Here is a 14,502-nt window from a genome sequence, read left to right as displayed (position 1 = left end):
TTTGCCTCAACAGTATTTTTCACTGGAAATTCACTACCCTATTCCTCATGCTAATTTTAAAGATAACTGTATTTTACACTGAAGCAGGCTTGAAAACCATCAACAACAATGAGGAACTGCACTTATTCTGTCTCCTCAGTAGTGGTAGGGGCCACAAAACAATTTGATTAAGGTGTTATTGAAGGTATGTGCAAGTCCTCACTACACAAACAGCTGCACAGCCTCTGCTACAGCCACTGGCACCAGAACAGCAGCACAAGTTCAGGACATGCAGTGGAGGAGTCTTGTGTGTCAGCATCAGAATCATAAAGTACATCCCTGCAATAGCCTCGGGATCTAGTACTGGAAATAATCTGGGAACTTTCTGATTCACTTATAATTCTGCTAGGAGCATGGATGGATCTAAAGCAAAGTGGCAACATATTCCTTGTTAAGACAGCCCTTACATCAGTTTTGATGAGACTTTCTCAATTGAGACAACCTAGTAAAGTCAGTGGTAATAAATTTACCACCATTACCAAGTGGTTAAGAGATTTTAAATGTAACTCCTCAGGTTTTAACTTCTTCAGCCACAACCTGCTTATTAATTGAAACTTTCTACAAGTTTTAGCTATTCAGGTTTGGATTTTTTTAATAGACTGATTTGAATTATATGTCGTAAGCTGCAAATTTTTCTCATTTGTTGAATCAGGCCACTTCTGTTGAATAGTGTGCTTGGATGGAAGGTGAAATTGCTCACACCCATTCTGGGCAATGAATCTATATTTGCTCAATACCCTGTTAATTGTTTATCTTTTTCTATGAAAAATGATGTATTAGTCCAGCTTGCACTGAATAATAGCAAGTCCCCTTTGACTCTCTTTGAATCTCATAAACATGCTGTCTCTCACTCATCCTCCGTTAGGCATTTTGATAGAAGACAAAGAAGGCTGCCGCTTAAAACAATAACCATTTTTAAAATTGCTCCCTTCATTAGCAGACAAGTAAATGTGCCAGGCAGGAATGTCAAGTCTTGGTTTAGAGGCACAGAAAGGAGATGTTACTGAATTAAGGATGTTGTGAACTGACTTGGGATAGCTTGGGGCTGTTCTGAGCAGGAAACATTTGAAGCTGTTGGAGGAATCCATGGAGGATAGAGAGAGGGCTGACCTGGTGGGCTGGAGGCTGGAGCTGAGGGACATAAGTGGCTCTTAATGAGAAAAGGGAATGTCACAGTGAAGAAAGAGTCCAGAAAAAGTGAGGTGATAAGAGGTCAGAGGAAAGTGGGATGAGTCCACAGATAAATTTGAATGCTGGAAGAAGAAAAGTAAAAACAGAGTAGAGAGGAACAAATGGCTCTCTATTAAGTGGTTTGCAACCACTAGATATTCTCTGAAAGGCAGAATGGAAAAAGACAAGATTGTAAAGAGGAATTCTACTCATCTTTGCATCCAAACCCTAGCTCCTTCAGTCAGCAAATCTTTCCCCAGCATATTTCATTTTCCCTACCTTGGTCACTGGTACTTCTCTGTTAAAAAAAAAAAAAAAAAAAAAAAAAAAAGGAAAGAAGAAAGAAGAAAGTTCATAATGAAAAGGCTTATTAAATCCAGAGGGACTGTATTATTTTCTCTGCTTATTCTGACTAACAGGCCCTGCCAGGGTGCAACACACCTCCCGACACTAACCAGCTCTGTATAGGTCCAACCTCCTTTTGTCTGGGAGAAGAGAGACACATCCTGAGGTCTGATACCAACTTCTGTGCCAGAACAAGGAAAGTGAGAAAATAGGCATTGCCAGCCTCTCTGAAACAAAGGTTGGTTTTGATTATTTCTAGCTCTGCCTTGGCTTCTTCTGTGTTTCTTTAAAACCTGAGCTACTGCTACATCATTATTGAAATCAGCAAATGTTCAGTGAAAACGTAGATTGGTAATGGACTCAGCAGATGTCTGCAGTTTTCCAAAGTCATGTAAATAACCTATGAGAGCACTGACTAATTTTCAGTGAAAACTCTGCACCCTCACAAATACCACATGAAAACCTTTAAACCTACATTCTTTTGCATGAGCAGTGTCATGCCCAGATTACACTGTGAAAACTGTGATCCTCTTTGTGTCACATGTAATTAACCAAGCCCTGTTAATCACATGCCAAAGACAACAACTCAGGTCTATGAAAGCACATGTCTCTTGCATACACTCATGAGAATCTTAGGTCTCTGGCAAGCTCTATATGTAAGGACAAAGTGTATGAGTGTGGGTATATTTGTGCATGAGGGAATGATAGGGATAATTGCATGCCATTGAGTACTCATGTTGGATAACATGTGTTTTGTTCTGTACAGAAGAGTACTTGGAGTTTGCTGTGTTGTGAAAAGTGGGCAGGATATAAAATGGAGTCATCCTGTCAGATTTTAGCTTATGGACTGGGTAGAAACTCAGAATAAAATTCTTTCAGTATTTCTTGGGTTGGTTCTTAGCTAAAAAATGAGAGGCCTCAGTTTTGTCTCCTACTGAGTAACTCATACTGAGTTACAGAAAGAGTAGAAGGGCAGAAGCTGTAGCAACTGCTGTGAGCTGAAGGGTGCAGGCTGGTGGAAAGGTTTGATAAATCAAGGTCCTGGATTTTATTTTTTGCTTCCTTTACTGAGCTTCATTTAATACTTCAAAACTTTTTTTTTCTATATTTTTTCTTCTCTGAGTTTATTCTGTATATCATAATGTCACAATTAATATTTAGCAGAATATTTTTTTATGTTTGGTTCCTGCATTCCAGGATTGCTTATAGGCTAAATTTACCAATTTTAATGCTCAAATTAAAATGCTAAAACTATAGATCATCAATGAGTGGCTTTGAGAAGTACAGTTAATGCCTCCAGTGGAATCAGTTCTTGTCCTTGCTATAGTCTTTGAAGACATTGCAAACTTAATGATGTTTTATCCTGTATCTGCCTTTCTAATCTTATCCCCAGGGATATAAACTATATGGTGGTTCAAATCAACAAATTATAGAGCTATAAACCCAGAGCAAATTATAGTAGAAATAGACAGGGTTTTTAAAAGGTTTTCTATATAATTTTCAGCTATGACAATGGGTTTTTTTCTGTTTCCCTGTTTTGTTAAAACCTTAAGCACACTCCATTGATATTTTTTGCAATTTTTGCAATTTTTTGCAATTTTTTTTCCATTTTCCTCCTCTGGCTAATATAGTGGAATGCATCCTTCCTTCTGGCTATGCTGATTCAACCAAGCATGTAGTTATTTTTATTCTTGTGTTGAGGAGGATTTGATAACCTATCAAAAGGTGTGTTGTGAGAGACTAAGTACACAGAGAACAGTATATTTTTGTAGAAAACCTGGAGAATAAAAAAAAACCCAAAGTATCTCAGTACCTCTTTTTAAGTCTGAACAAAAACCAGCAAAGTTTAATATAATTAGTGTTTGGAAACACTTGTTCTGACTTTAATTATATTTAGCTTAATTAGTTCTGACTTTAATTTAATTATGTTTAGCTTAATTATGTTTAACAATTAGATAAAATGCATGGTAAGTCCTGATAACAAGTCCTCCCTTGCTCACTGTTAGCAAGGGAGAAGCAGTAAGTTATTCAGTTCTTCAGGAGAAAAACTGACAAAGAATTATTGCTTATAACATTAGATTATTATTTCAGGGGAAGATTGCCTGAAGTAAGATTCAGTGAAAATGTTTATGTGTCATCAAAGGGGTATCTGCACTGAGACTGTGTATTTAAGCACCCATATGAAGTCTGAGCTTTTCCCTGCATTGATATTATTAACTCAGACCTCATCTCCCAGGCCTCCTTCTGCCCCGTTCATAAATTCTGTAGGTGATGCCTATAGCCTCAATGTTCCATCTTCACAACCTAAATGTCTTCTTAGTCCTTTTACATGTCCAGGACTTTTGCCAGTAGATTTTTAACACAAAGATGCACTGATTTTTATTGGTTTGCTGTTGTGAAGTTTTTATAAGTTACAGTCCTGGTCTATTTGGCATATACTGGAGAGGGAACCAGGACATGTCATATAAATTGATTCCCCATCCCTGGAAGTGTTTAAAGCCAGATTGGATGCAGCTTTGAGATGACTGGTCTAGTTTCTGTGTAGTGTTTGCTCATAAGTTTGCTCATAATACCTCATGGCACCTTTAGAGAATTAACCTATTTTGGTAATGTCTTCATTTGATTAAATTTGGCTTTTTAACTCATGAGGTGAACACTGTAAGGGAAGGTTCTTTGTCCTCATAAGGTTTTTTTCTAGGACTTGATTGTTTCACAGCTTTTGAGTGTGCTATGAATGCAGTGAGATTTGAAGAATAAGATTCATTGGGGTTTGGATTTTCATCATATACTATTGTCATTTTTATGTTTATTCTGGCATCTGGATGGTCAAGTATTGGAATATTTCAGTTGTGGTATGGATGATGGTGATAACTGATCTTGCAGATGAAATCAGGCCCAATGTTAAAGGGGTTACTTTAGTACCTAGATACAGCAGGGATTTGCTGGGCTTTTAGATATTAATTCCTGCCATCTTTTCTTCTGAATATTCATTTGGTTAGTAGGTGGCAAATCAACAGTAGTCTGGAATGAATTATATTTATTTAACTTACTCCTGTCCCAATAAAGTCCTTGTCAGAAATGTAAGCTACCACTATGTTGTACAGAAAATGCCACATAGTCTTACAACATATGATTGTAGCTAATTTTTAACCTCTAGAGTAATAACTACTTTTAAAATGTCATAAGAAAATAGTGAAATATAAACATAATGCTAGTTTTTGTACTGATGATTATAGCAAAAATAGAGCCTTGCACAAACCTTATCTAATAAATGAGAAGGAAAAAAAAAATGTCTCCATTGCTGATTCTTATTAAACAGAGATAAAAATAAAATACAATTCAAATGTATTCTCTAACAGCTTCCACTACACAGCCTGTCTTAGCCCACAGTATCACTTTTTTCCTCTTATCTATTAATAACTCATCAGCATAAGCAAAGGAATTAGATATTTTCCCAGTATTTGCAATTATAATGAATACCAGTGATTGCATGACTCCTTCCTGTAGTTGTCCTTGAACTGATTATGTGCATGGGTTTCCAAAGGACCAACAATCCCTCTGCAAATACTTAAAACTTTGGTTTGGACTTTAATCTATAACCAAGATTCCTTTTCTCCCTCTATCACAATGCTAATTTTTTTCCATGAAATCTTTTTTCACTAAAAACTTTTCCACTAGTTTTGGCATTTTTTAGTCTTCCCTGTAGGTTTTCTTGGTGACATGCAATAACTTTGTGGGGGTCTTTCACGCCACAGTCATCCTTTAACAGCACACTGAGAAAAAACACCACTGATGCTCATTCAAGGATCACTTCTCATGAGTATGTACCAGAATTATCTGCACTAACCTCAGCACACTCACGGATCTCAGGCAAGTTTCACTCTGAAACCTCTTTCCTTTTTCTGAGTATCACTTGGAGAAAGAAATAGTAATGATAAGGTAGGTAACAATCTTCACCTGGCTGTGGTTGAGAAACTCTGGAAATTGGGATAATTAGCCGTTGCAGGTATACATTGTTGAAAGACACAACACAGTCCTTCATGCTTATTCAATCCTAGAGAGGGATTCGTAACAGCTGTCAGAAAAGGCCTCCAGCCAAACTCCAGTTCTGATCCTTGACGCTTTTCCTTCTAAAGGCTGTGCAACATTAATGAGGCTCATGAACTCTCTCCAGTTCCTGCCACCCGCTTTCCTCTGAGTCTACCACATTTTCCAGGTGTGCCCTTCTGTCACCTTGCACCAAATTAACACAATGAAAACACATCCAAACCTGAGAGCTTAGGTCCTTCAAGGGATCCCAGTGCTGCCAAGCAGACATTCCTAGTTGTGGGCTGCAGTGGCAATGCATATACTAAAGGAAGCAGGAACATGTCCTAAAAGTTCTTTGACAAGACACTCAACACATCTTCAGCTCTTCCTTACTTTTCTGTTTTGGACTTCTAAAAAGGTCATATCAGGACAAGTGCACATGGACAAGGTAATATATCTAGGGATGATAGATATAGTGAAAATTGGAGTTCTGACCAAACAACAGTCTCTGCTCACTACCCTTACTACTTCCATTAGAAAGAGCTTTTATTCTGAGAGGGGGATATTTTTCCCCACTGAATTATGCTTTCCAAATACCTCCTATAATACTCTCCAATCATCACTTGTAATTGGACTATAAAGCTGGGCAGGAGTGTGTGTCAATCTGCTGGAGTGTAGGAAGGCTCTATAGAGGGATCTGTACAGGCTGAATCAATGTGCTGAGGACAATTGTACGAAGCTCAAAAAGGTGAAATGCTGGGTCCTGTACATGGGTCACAACAACCCCAGCACTATATGCTTGAAGAGGCATGGCTGGAAAGCTCTCCAGAGGAAAGGACCTGGGAGTGCTGGTTGACAGCCAGCTGAACTTGAGCCAGAGTGTGCCCAGGTGCCCAATGGCAGCATGGCTTGTGGCAGAAATATTGTGTCCAGCAGGGCAGGGATTGTCACCCTGTACACAGCACTGCTGAAACCACACCTCAAAAGCTGTGTCAAGTTCCAGGCCCCTCACTGCAAGGAAGACATTGAGGTGCGAGAGCATGTCCAGAAAAGGGCAACAGAGCTGGTGAAGGGTCTGGAGCACAGGCCTTATGAGGAGTGGTAAGGGTTGGTCTCTTCTCCCAGGTAAAAAGCAATGGGACAAGAGGAAATGGCCATGAGTTGCACCAGGGCTACTCATTTAGTTTGGCTGTTAGGAAACATTTCTTCCACAATAAGGTTGTCAAGCGTTAGAACAGGCTGCCCAGGGAAAATGCTATAGCTACCATTCCTAGAGATATGTAAAAGACATGTAGATGTGGCACCCAGTGACATGGTTTTGAGGAGGACTTGGCAGTGTTAGGTTAATGGCTGGACTTGATAATCTAACAGGTCTTTTCCTAGCCAAACAATTTTATAATTCCATGACTCATAAGCTTTACACTGCCTCATGAGGAAGAAAATTAAAAAGCATTTTTAGCTTCATTCAATTGAATTTACCAGCAGAATAAGGAGATGGGCAAACAGAGGGAGACTTTAGGGTTTTTATTTTGAGAGAAAAAACTTCCTTTGGGATTGAAGCAAAAGAAAAAGACATATAAGATGTTTGACTTCCTCTGTGCCCCACCTCCCCCCCCCAAAAAAATACAAACAAGAAAAAAAAAAAAAAAAAGAAAAAAAAAAGATGGAGAAAAAAAGACCTTAAAAATAATGTCAGTGTTTAATATGTCTTGCTACAAATAACTCAATATCTCACCACCTTCCAGGGTGTTTTTCCTTCCTTTTCAATATAGTTCCCATTCCCAGTCTAGCATTACCTAGAAAGGCTTCTTCTGCACATTTGTTTCTTCTGCCCCTCTTAGAAATGTATGTGGGAGACAAGCCTATTAGTAGCACCAAAAAAAAAAAAAGTACTCAATGTGCAATTCCACAAAGTACAAGCTGCAAGTGCTTGTTCATATGATGCTATTGCCACAGCTCAAGTAATTACTGAAAGGCAAAATAAGAAAGATGGTATCTATTTTATTAAGCAAGATTACAGCCTTTAGGGTGTATTTGATTATCTTTACACAACTGTTAATCTTTTTGATGTTACAGCATCTGTGATTAAAGTTATAGGTGCTAATGAAGTGTGGCCTTTTTTAATACTTTTCGTGTGACAAGCAGGGACTTATGATGCATGCTGCTATTACACTCAGAGTGGGTAAATCTGCCATCAGTTGTGCAGCACCCAGATTACCTGAGTGCATGGAGTCACTGCACAGGGATGCTTGACTCATCTTCCTGTTGACAGCACCACTGAGAAGGGTGGCAGCTCTCAGAGGAAAAGATCAAAAATGAGGAGAGTTGAAGGAACAGGACCACTTGATATTAACACAGTATTAAAGGTTCTAGAAATTCTGATAGGTGGTGCCAGACATAAAAGGCACTAACTAAAAAAAAAAAAAATTAAAATCCATAGACATTGTTATGTGTTTCCAGCACTTTCACTTTGGTCTGGGGGCTTGAGGAGTATTGGTACTTTGTCCTAGAGCACAGCCACAAAGCCCTGCTAAAACATCAATATGGAGACATAAATTGCAGAAACAGCCAGACATTACACAATGTTTGCAGGTGTATACAGAATTGCTCATTCATTATATCTTGTTAGAAATTATTCCACATCTGTCAATAGGAGTCAAATTTTCCCAGCCACAATCAAAGCTGCAGGTCATAAAAACGTATCAGGGTGGATAATTAGTACCATTGAGTGTGAGGAGTGAGTTCATCCAAATGGACCAAATATTCCACATCTGCTTAGAAAATGAAACATCTGTGAGCATAGACCTTCTTGCAAGTACCTAAGGAATTGTTTGCCTTCATGTTTATAGGCCCTAAATGTGCCTTCTTAGTTGTCCTAAGTATTTGCCCACAGTAATAATCAGAAATGGTTAGTCTGATTAAAAAAAAGAATAAAGTGTACAAAACCTGAATTCATCAAAAATGGAATATTCAGAGTTTTAGTAGTTAGGCTTTCTCCTGCATATGTGTTCAGTAAAATCCTGACTGCATGTGGCAAAACAAAATGCAGGAGCTTTGGAGAAGCTTTGGAGCTTTGGAGTGCAACCGATGTGGCATGATTTCAAAGCAAAAATAAATAAATCCATCTGGAAAAATCACTTGAATGAATTCACCCCCTATGAAAACTTTTCTTTCATGAAAATCCAGAAATTCTGCTTCTCCTAAGTCCTTCTCTGCAATGTCTGTCATTCTCTTTAAAAGACTTAGGAGCAATCACATACAATGAAGTATCTTTATTTCTTAGAGCTCTATACCTGAATGTAATCACTGTGTTGTAATTGATCAAAGGACTTTCATTACTGATTGTCTTTAACAAACTTCTGACATTGGATTTTTCTCTCCCATTGTTTTCACACTCAGATCTTCATTTCTGAAAACCAGGAAGTCAACAGATTTTTGAAATAATTTGTCTTTGATACAGGAAGCTTTAAGAATGTTTAAACTTTACTGCCTAGCATACATGTGAGGATCTCATTCTATTTAATTACATGGGTCTGAATTAATACATCAATGTCTTACATGACTGCATTCTAACCTGAAAGGCTGATTGTAGCTGTAAGAGCACTGTCACATATTGCAGGAACTAATTAAAGACTGCATAACTTCATTAGTTCTGTCACAAATCTCCGGTTTGATTAAATATGCTGCAATTATATCATTGTTAGAGGGTGGATTTGGAGACAAAAATATATAGGTGAGAGCTTCTACATCTATTGTAATACTTGAATGAAAATATTGCAGCTAAATCGCTCTCATAAATAATTTTTCTTAAAATCACAGCCATTAAGAAAAGAAAGTTTTAGTGGATTTGATGTAGTCTTTTGCTAAACAACTGATTGATAAAATACACTTCCATTCTTGGATAAAAAATGCTGAAGAATTTTTCTCTTCTTTATCTTTTCTTGTTGTGTTTACTGTTAAGTTTTATTTGAGACAAGCATATGTGTACAAAAAAAAGGTAACACACATTAGGCACATGTGTTACAGTGACATCAAAGATTACAGAATTAAGTCAGGACTTGATGGTCCTTGTGGGTTCCTTCAAACTCAGGACATTCCAAGATTTTATGAACCCTGCTCAAAAACTAAGCAAGCTCCCAGCATGGAAAATACCTGTAATTCCTAATATTCCACAAAAATTATTTTTAGCTTTCTATAACTTCTGAAAATTTCTTTGTTACAAGATACTGTCTTCAAAATCCTCAGTTTCCAGAGCACTTCTATAGCCAACCAGGGTAAAATGCTCAAGGGTTTTCGACTGCTTGAAAAATTTTGTGGGAAGGTCAGCAACTGGGACAGGCAAAGGGATTAGACCTCTTCATAACTCACAGTGACCTCCAGAAAGCAACCTGCAGAGCTGATGAGCTTTGGCTTGAAAGAGGAAGAGAGGAAAAAAGATACAGATTATCACTGCCAACCTGCTGATGTAGATCAGAGAGCCAGCAAAGCCACAGGGCAGGGGAGAACCAGGTGAGTAACTGTCATGATCCAAAAAAGTCTGGAAGGGTATTAAAAATCTATTATACAGGCCAATTCACAATTAATTGTGAAGCATACAATTAAGCCCATTGCATGTGTCTGGAAAGTTGTTTAGCTGCCCAGGTTGTTCCATGCCTGCCCACACCTACTAACACAGCAGGCCAGCAGATTTAGGGGGAGACAGATATGTTCACCTTTGCAGCCTCCCTTTCCTCCTGAAGCTGTTGCTGCTTTTATGCTCTTGGATTTTCAATTTCTCCTTAAATTGAAGGAGCTATGGTGCTTTAAAATGATTGATTATTCCTCTCCATAGGTCCTTAGCATGTTCCAAAATCTCCCATTACTCTGTACACAGTGGGGTGGCACAGGAGGTTTCCTTCACATCACCCAGCTCTTCTCCCTTATGGCCATATGGATGGGTATCCTTGCTCCCATCTCCCTGTTTGGTAATGTTCAAAGGGGAAAATTATACTCAATTTCTGTGTCTAGACAGAAAGACTTGCTTTTGAAACTGTAATTATATTTTTAAAGTTGAAATGACTAGCTAATGAACTGATCTAGCTACATAAATGAAAATTAAGAAGTAGTTATTCAACACCATCAGCGCACATACCAAAAGCTGCTCTTTTAGAACAGAAAATTCTGGTATCTGCTGTTCAGTTAATTCACTGTTTTGATTTTCCTCAACACTTCTGAATCCAATAGAAACTATGTCAATACTTTTAAATTATTAAGAGGCAATAACGAGTTTTTGTCTTTATATACGTTGTCAGAATTTCCACAAGAAGCTTGAACTGGAAAGAATGCTTCAAAAAAAGAATATTTCTCAATGCATTATAGAAGGTCAATCAATTGAAATTCATGTATAGTGGAATTACTAGAATGGTTATTTCTGAGTTAAGTGAACAAGTAGTTCTCAAGAAAAATCATCAGTGGGCTGCAGTGTGTAACTTTACTTTGTCTTAGGTGTTTTGCCTTTGAAGTTAAACTGCTTACCATAATTATACTTTAAGGGTCTTACAATGATTATTCATAGATCTTTGCTATTATGTCAGTGAATCATCAAAGGAAAAAAGGTTAGATTGATTTCTGCAAAAGATGAGGATTTGTCAAAGACAATTTTCAAAATAAAAGGAAAAGTGCAATTTTTAGTTTGTAATGAAGAAAAGGTATTAAAAAACACACAGATAATTATGTTCTAACATAAGACTTCTTTTGTGTGTGAAGAACAACTTTTTAAAAGCAATGCATAGGGAACTAAATGCATTAACCACCATAATTCTTTTTGATAGGATTTGTCCAGAATCTTCTTGTGTACTGCAATGGAAGTTCACTCTCGCAGGACCCAGCTCAAAGGCTTTTTGCTCAAGACAGTATACTGGACCAAGTGAAAAATACAAAATGAAGAAATAGGCTTCAGCTGCATCAAAGAGAACATGAATTTTGCTGTCCTTAATAGATGAAAGGGAAAAGCATTATTGCAGTACAACATCCTGTTCTTCCTAATTATTGTCATTGCATGAGAAGTGCACTAGACTGTGCAACCCCTCTTAATGTGGAAAGATCTCTTAGCTATTCTCTACATAATTATACAATAATTAAAATACAACCAAGGACTATCAAATTCTGCAAAAGACTTTTCAACAATTTCTGTGAATCCCGTCATAATGAGTTCTGAGTAAAAAGCAGAGAGCGTCTGTTTTGTACTTTCTAATCATATGTTCTTTCTGAAAAATCAGGGATTATCAAATCAACTTATTTGGCCAGGTTGAAACCAGGGTAGAATTGAAACTTCTGATGTTACAAAATCGTTTAGACTCAAACTCTTGTTTGGTACCAAAGCAAGACCTAAAGATACATTGGGGACTGTATCACTCTGTCCAAAAGAAATGCAGAAATAGGTGTTGGGATTACAATACTGACTGACCCCTTTGTAAATATTGGGAAATAAGATCTTACACTACCAAATATGTCTTAATTAATTGAACCTCTCAATTTCCCAATGAATATGAAGAAGTATGTGAACTCCTTAATTTTTACCATTTTTACCACTGTTACACCAGAAGCAAATTTTCCTTGTCCATAGAGTTCTTTCTTTTACACCTCCATGTGCTGTTAGAAAAGTCACAAAGAAGAGTTAAGTGCTCCTGATTTAGCTGAGCAATCCTTGTGGTATCCCACATGTGATATCCATACTGCATAAAGTGTCAGGGGACTTCCCAGGCACTCAGTCTTGAAGACCTTTAAAACAAAACAGACCAAAACAAAATAACTAAATAAATAAAACAAAAGGTCCTTTGGAGATTATGTCAGCAGGAACAGCTTGTAGAAGAAGGGCACTGGCCATCCCATTAGAAGTCGTTTTATAGGTTTAATTTGCCATGTAAAATATTCTGGGAATGCTTTATATTCCATCAGGAAATGATGAGGGCTTTGTGGGAAGCTTTTTGAAGGGACCACAAGAAGGAAGACATTTTCCTGCCATTGAACATGCAAAGAAAGACTTTCACAGCTGCTTGGAAGGTTAGAACCGTCAGCTGTCATTCAAAGAGAGCAAGACGCACAAACACCTTTGATGTATTTAATTTCAGCCATCAGATCTTAATCTAGCTATACAGAATAGAAAAATGTGGTAGCAGAAACTGAGAAGCTTGGCTAATGAAAGCTGGGGAAAAGCAGATTAAAGGGATAGTAGAAGATTTCAAGGGCTGTTTACAGCACAAAGAGTTTCTAAAATCTTCAATGTAACCAAAAGAGATATTGTGCTTTCTGATTTCTCCTTCCCATAATGAGAAATTTGGTAGGGGAATCTATGAGCAGGTGGGACCTTCTTCACTTTGGGTAGTTGGTTATGAAATCTGTGAAGAACAACAAACTTTATTCTTGATTCCCCTTCTGTTGCTAACAACCATTTGAGATTAAATAAGTCAAGACATACAGTAAAGGAGATGTCAATTATGTGGTATTTTGTTATCTGAATCGCTTATATTTCCATGCTCTGACTCATCTAAGTTTGTCCTGGTATCTTCAGAAGAAAACTTTTTGTGAGTGTCAACCTCCCCAAACTAGTGATATTTCCACATGCCACATGTCAGAAAAATAGGTCTTAGTCTACTGAGTATTTAAAGAGCAAAGAGCTATGCTGTCTGCAATTTCCCAGTGACAATTGCTCCATGGTCCAGTCATCATTATATGGCTTACAGGTGTTATTTAAGCTTTTACAAGAGGAACCACTTGATAGACAAAGAAGGTCCAGTTCTCATTTATGAGGATGAGAACATTCTTCTGGCTATGAGTGCACACAGGTAGCTTACTGGGCAACTTGTCAAATATTTCTTATTCTGACAGGGAAGAGAGCCCATTCACCACTTAAACTTGCTTCATTTCCTAAGATCACATCTCAAAACTCATTTTCTCAGCTATGGGTCCATTTTCAGAAGGCAAATTTCCATTTTTAGGTTACTTCACCAATTTATTCTAGGTTCCCTGATGAAAACTCTTCTGTCTCAATTCACTTATCTTGTAAAGTTTATTGAAGTTCACAATTAATCTGACAGATTTATAATTAATACTTCCTATGAATTAACTTACCCTCAAAGACCAACTTCAATGAGTATAGAAATTGATGTCATAACAGCAAAATCATGAATTACAGCAAAAATTCCTAATCATGAGCAGTCACAAATCTGAGAAAGTAATGAGCCAATACAGATTTTGATAACTTTTAATGCCTTTCTAATACCTAGAGCATTGTGATCTATCCACTGACTAAGGGAACTGTATCTGGAAAGTGTTAGGTAGGAGGCTTACATAATGTAGTTCATCTAAAGTACTTTCCTAGAACTTCCTAAGTGAGTTTTGCACATTGCATTTGAATACAATACCGCTCTTCATTTCTTTTTCTTAGGTTATTTTCACAAATCCAAAAAAAAAAATGTAAATGTTCATCACAGACTTTTTCGTTTCTCTTTATCCTTTTCTAGCCTAAGCAGTTTGCAATGAATTCAGTGCCACATTCAAATGAGAAAATAAAATTTGAGCATAGATTTATTTTATATTCATTTTAATTCCCATTCCATGTGCTTTTCACAGCTGCTCATTTTATTGAGTTGCTTTTCCAAATGAAAACTCCAGCTGCTCCGGCCTCACAAACCATATAATACATGTTGTATAAGCCTGTTTCAGTAGACTGTTCCAGATACCCAATGGTTATTGTTTTCCTCATCTTCCACCTCTAGCCAAAAAATCTAGTGTTTAGGTTTAATTTGCAAATGAAATCTTTGAAAGTCCCAGCAGTTTCTTACTTGTATTCCTTAGAAAATGAGAGAGAATCACATAATCACAGAATATTCTCAATTGGAAGGTAGTCACAAGGATCATCAAACTGAATGCCTCACCCTG

The sequence above is a fragment of the Vidua chalybeata genome, chromosome 1, assembly GCF_026979565.1.
Source record: "Vidua chalybeata isolate OUT-0048 chromosome 1, bVidCha1 merged haplotype, whole genome shotgun sequence".
Classification (NCBI taxonomy): domain Eukaryota; kingdom Metazoa; phylum Chordata; class Aves; order Passeriformes; family Viduidae; genus Vidua; species Vidua chalybeata.
This window is presented reverse-complemented; position numbering follows the sequence as displayed.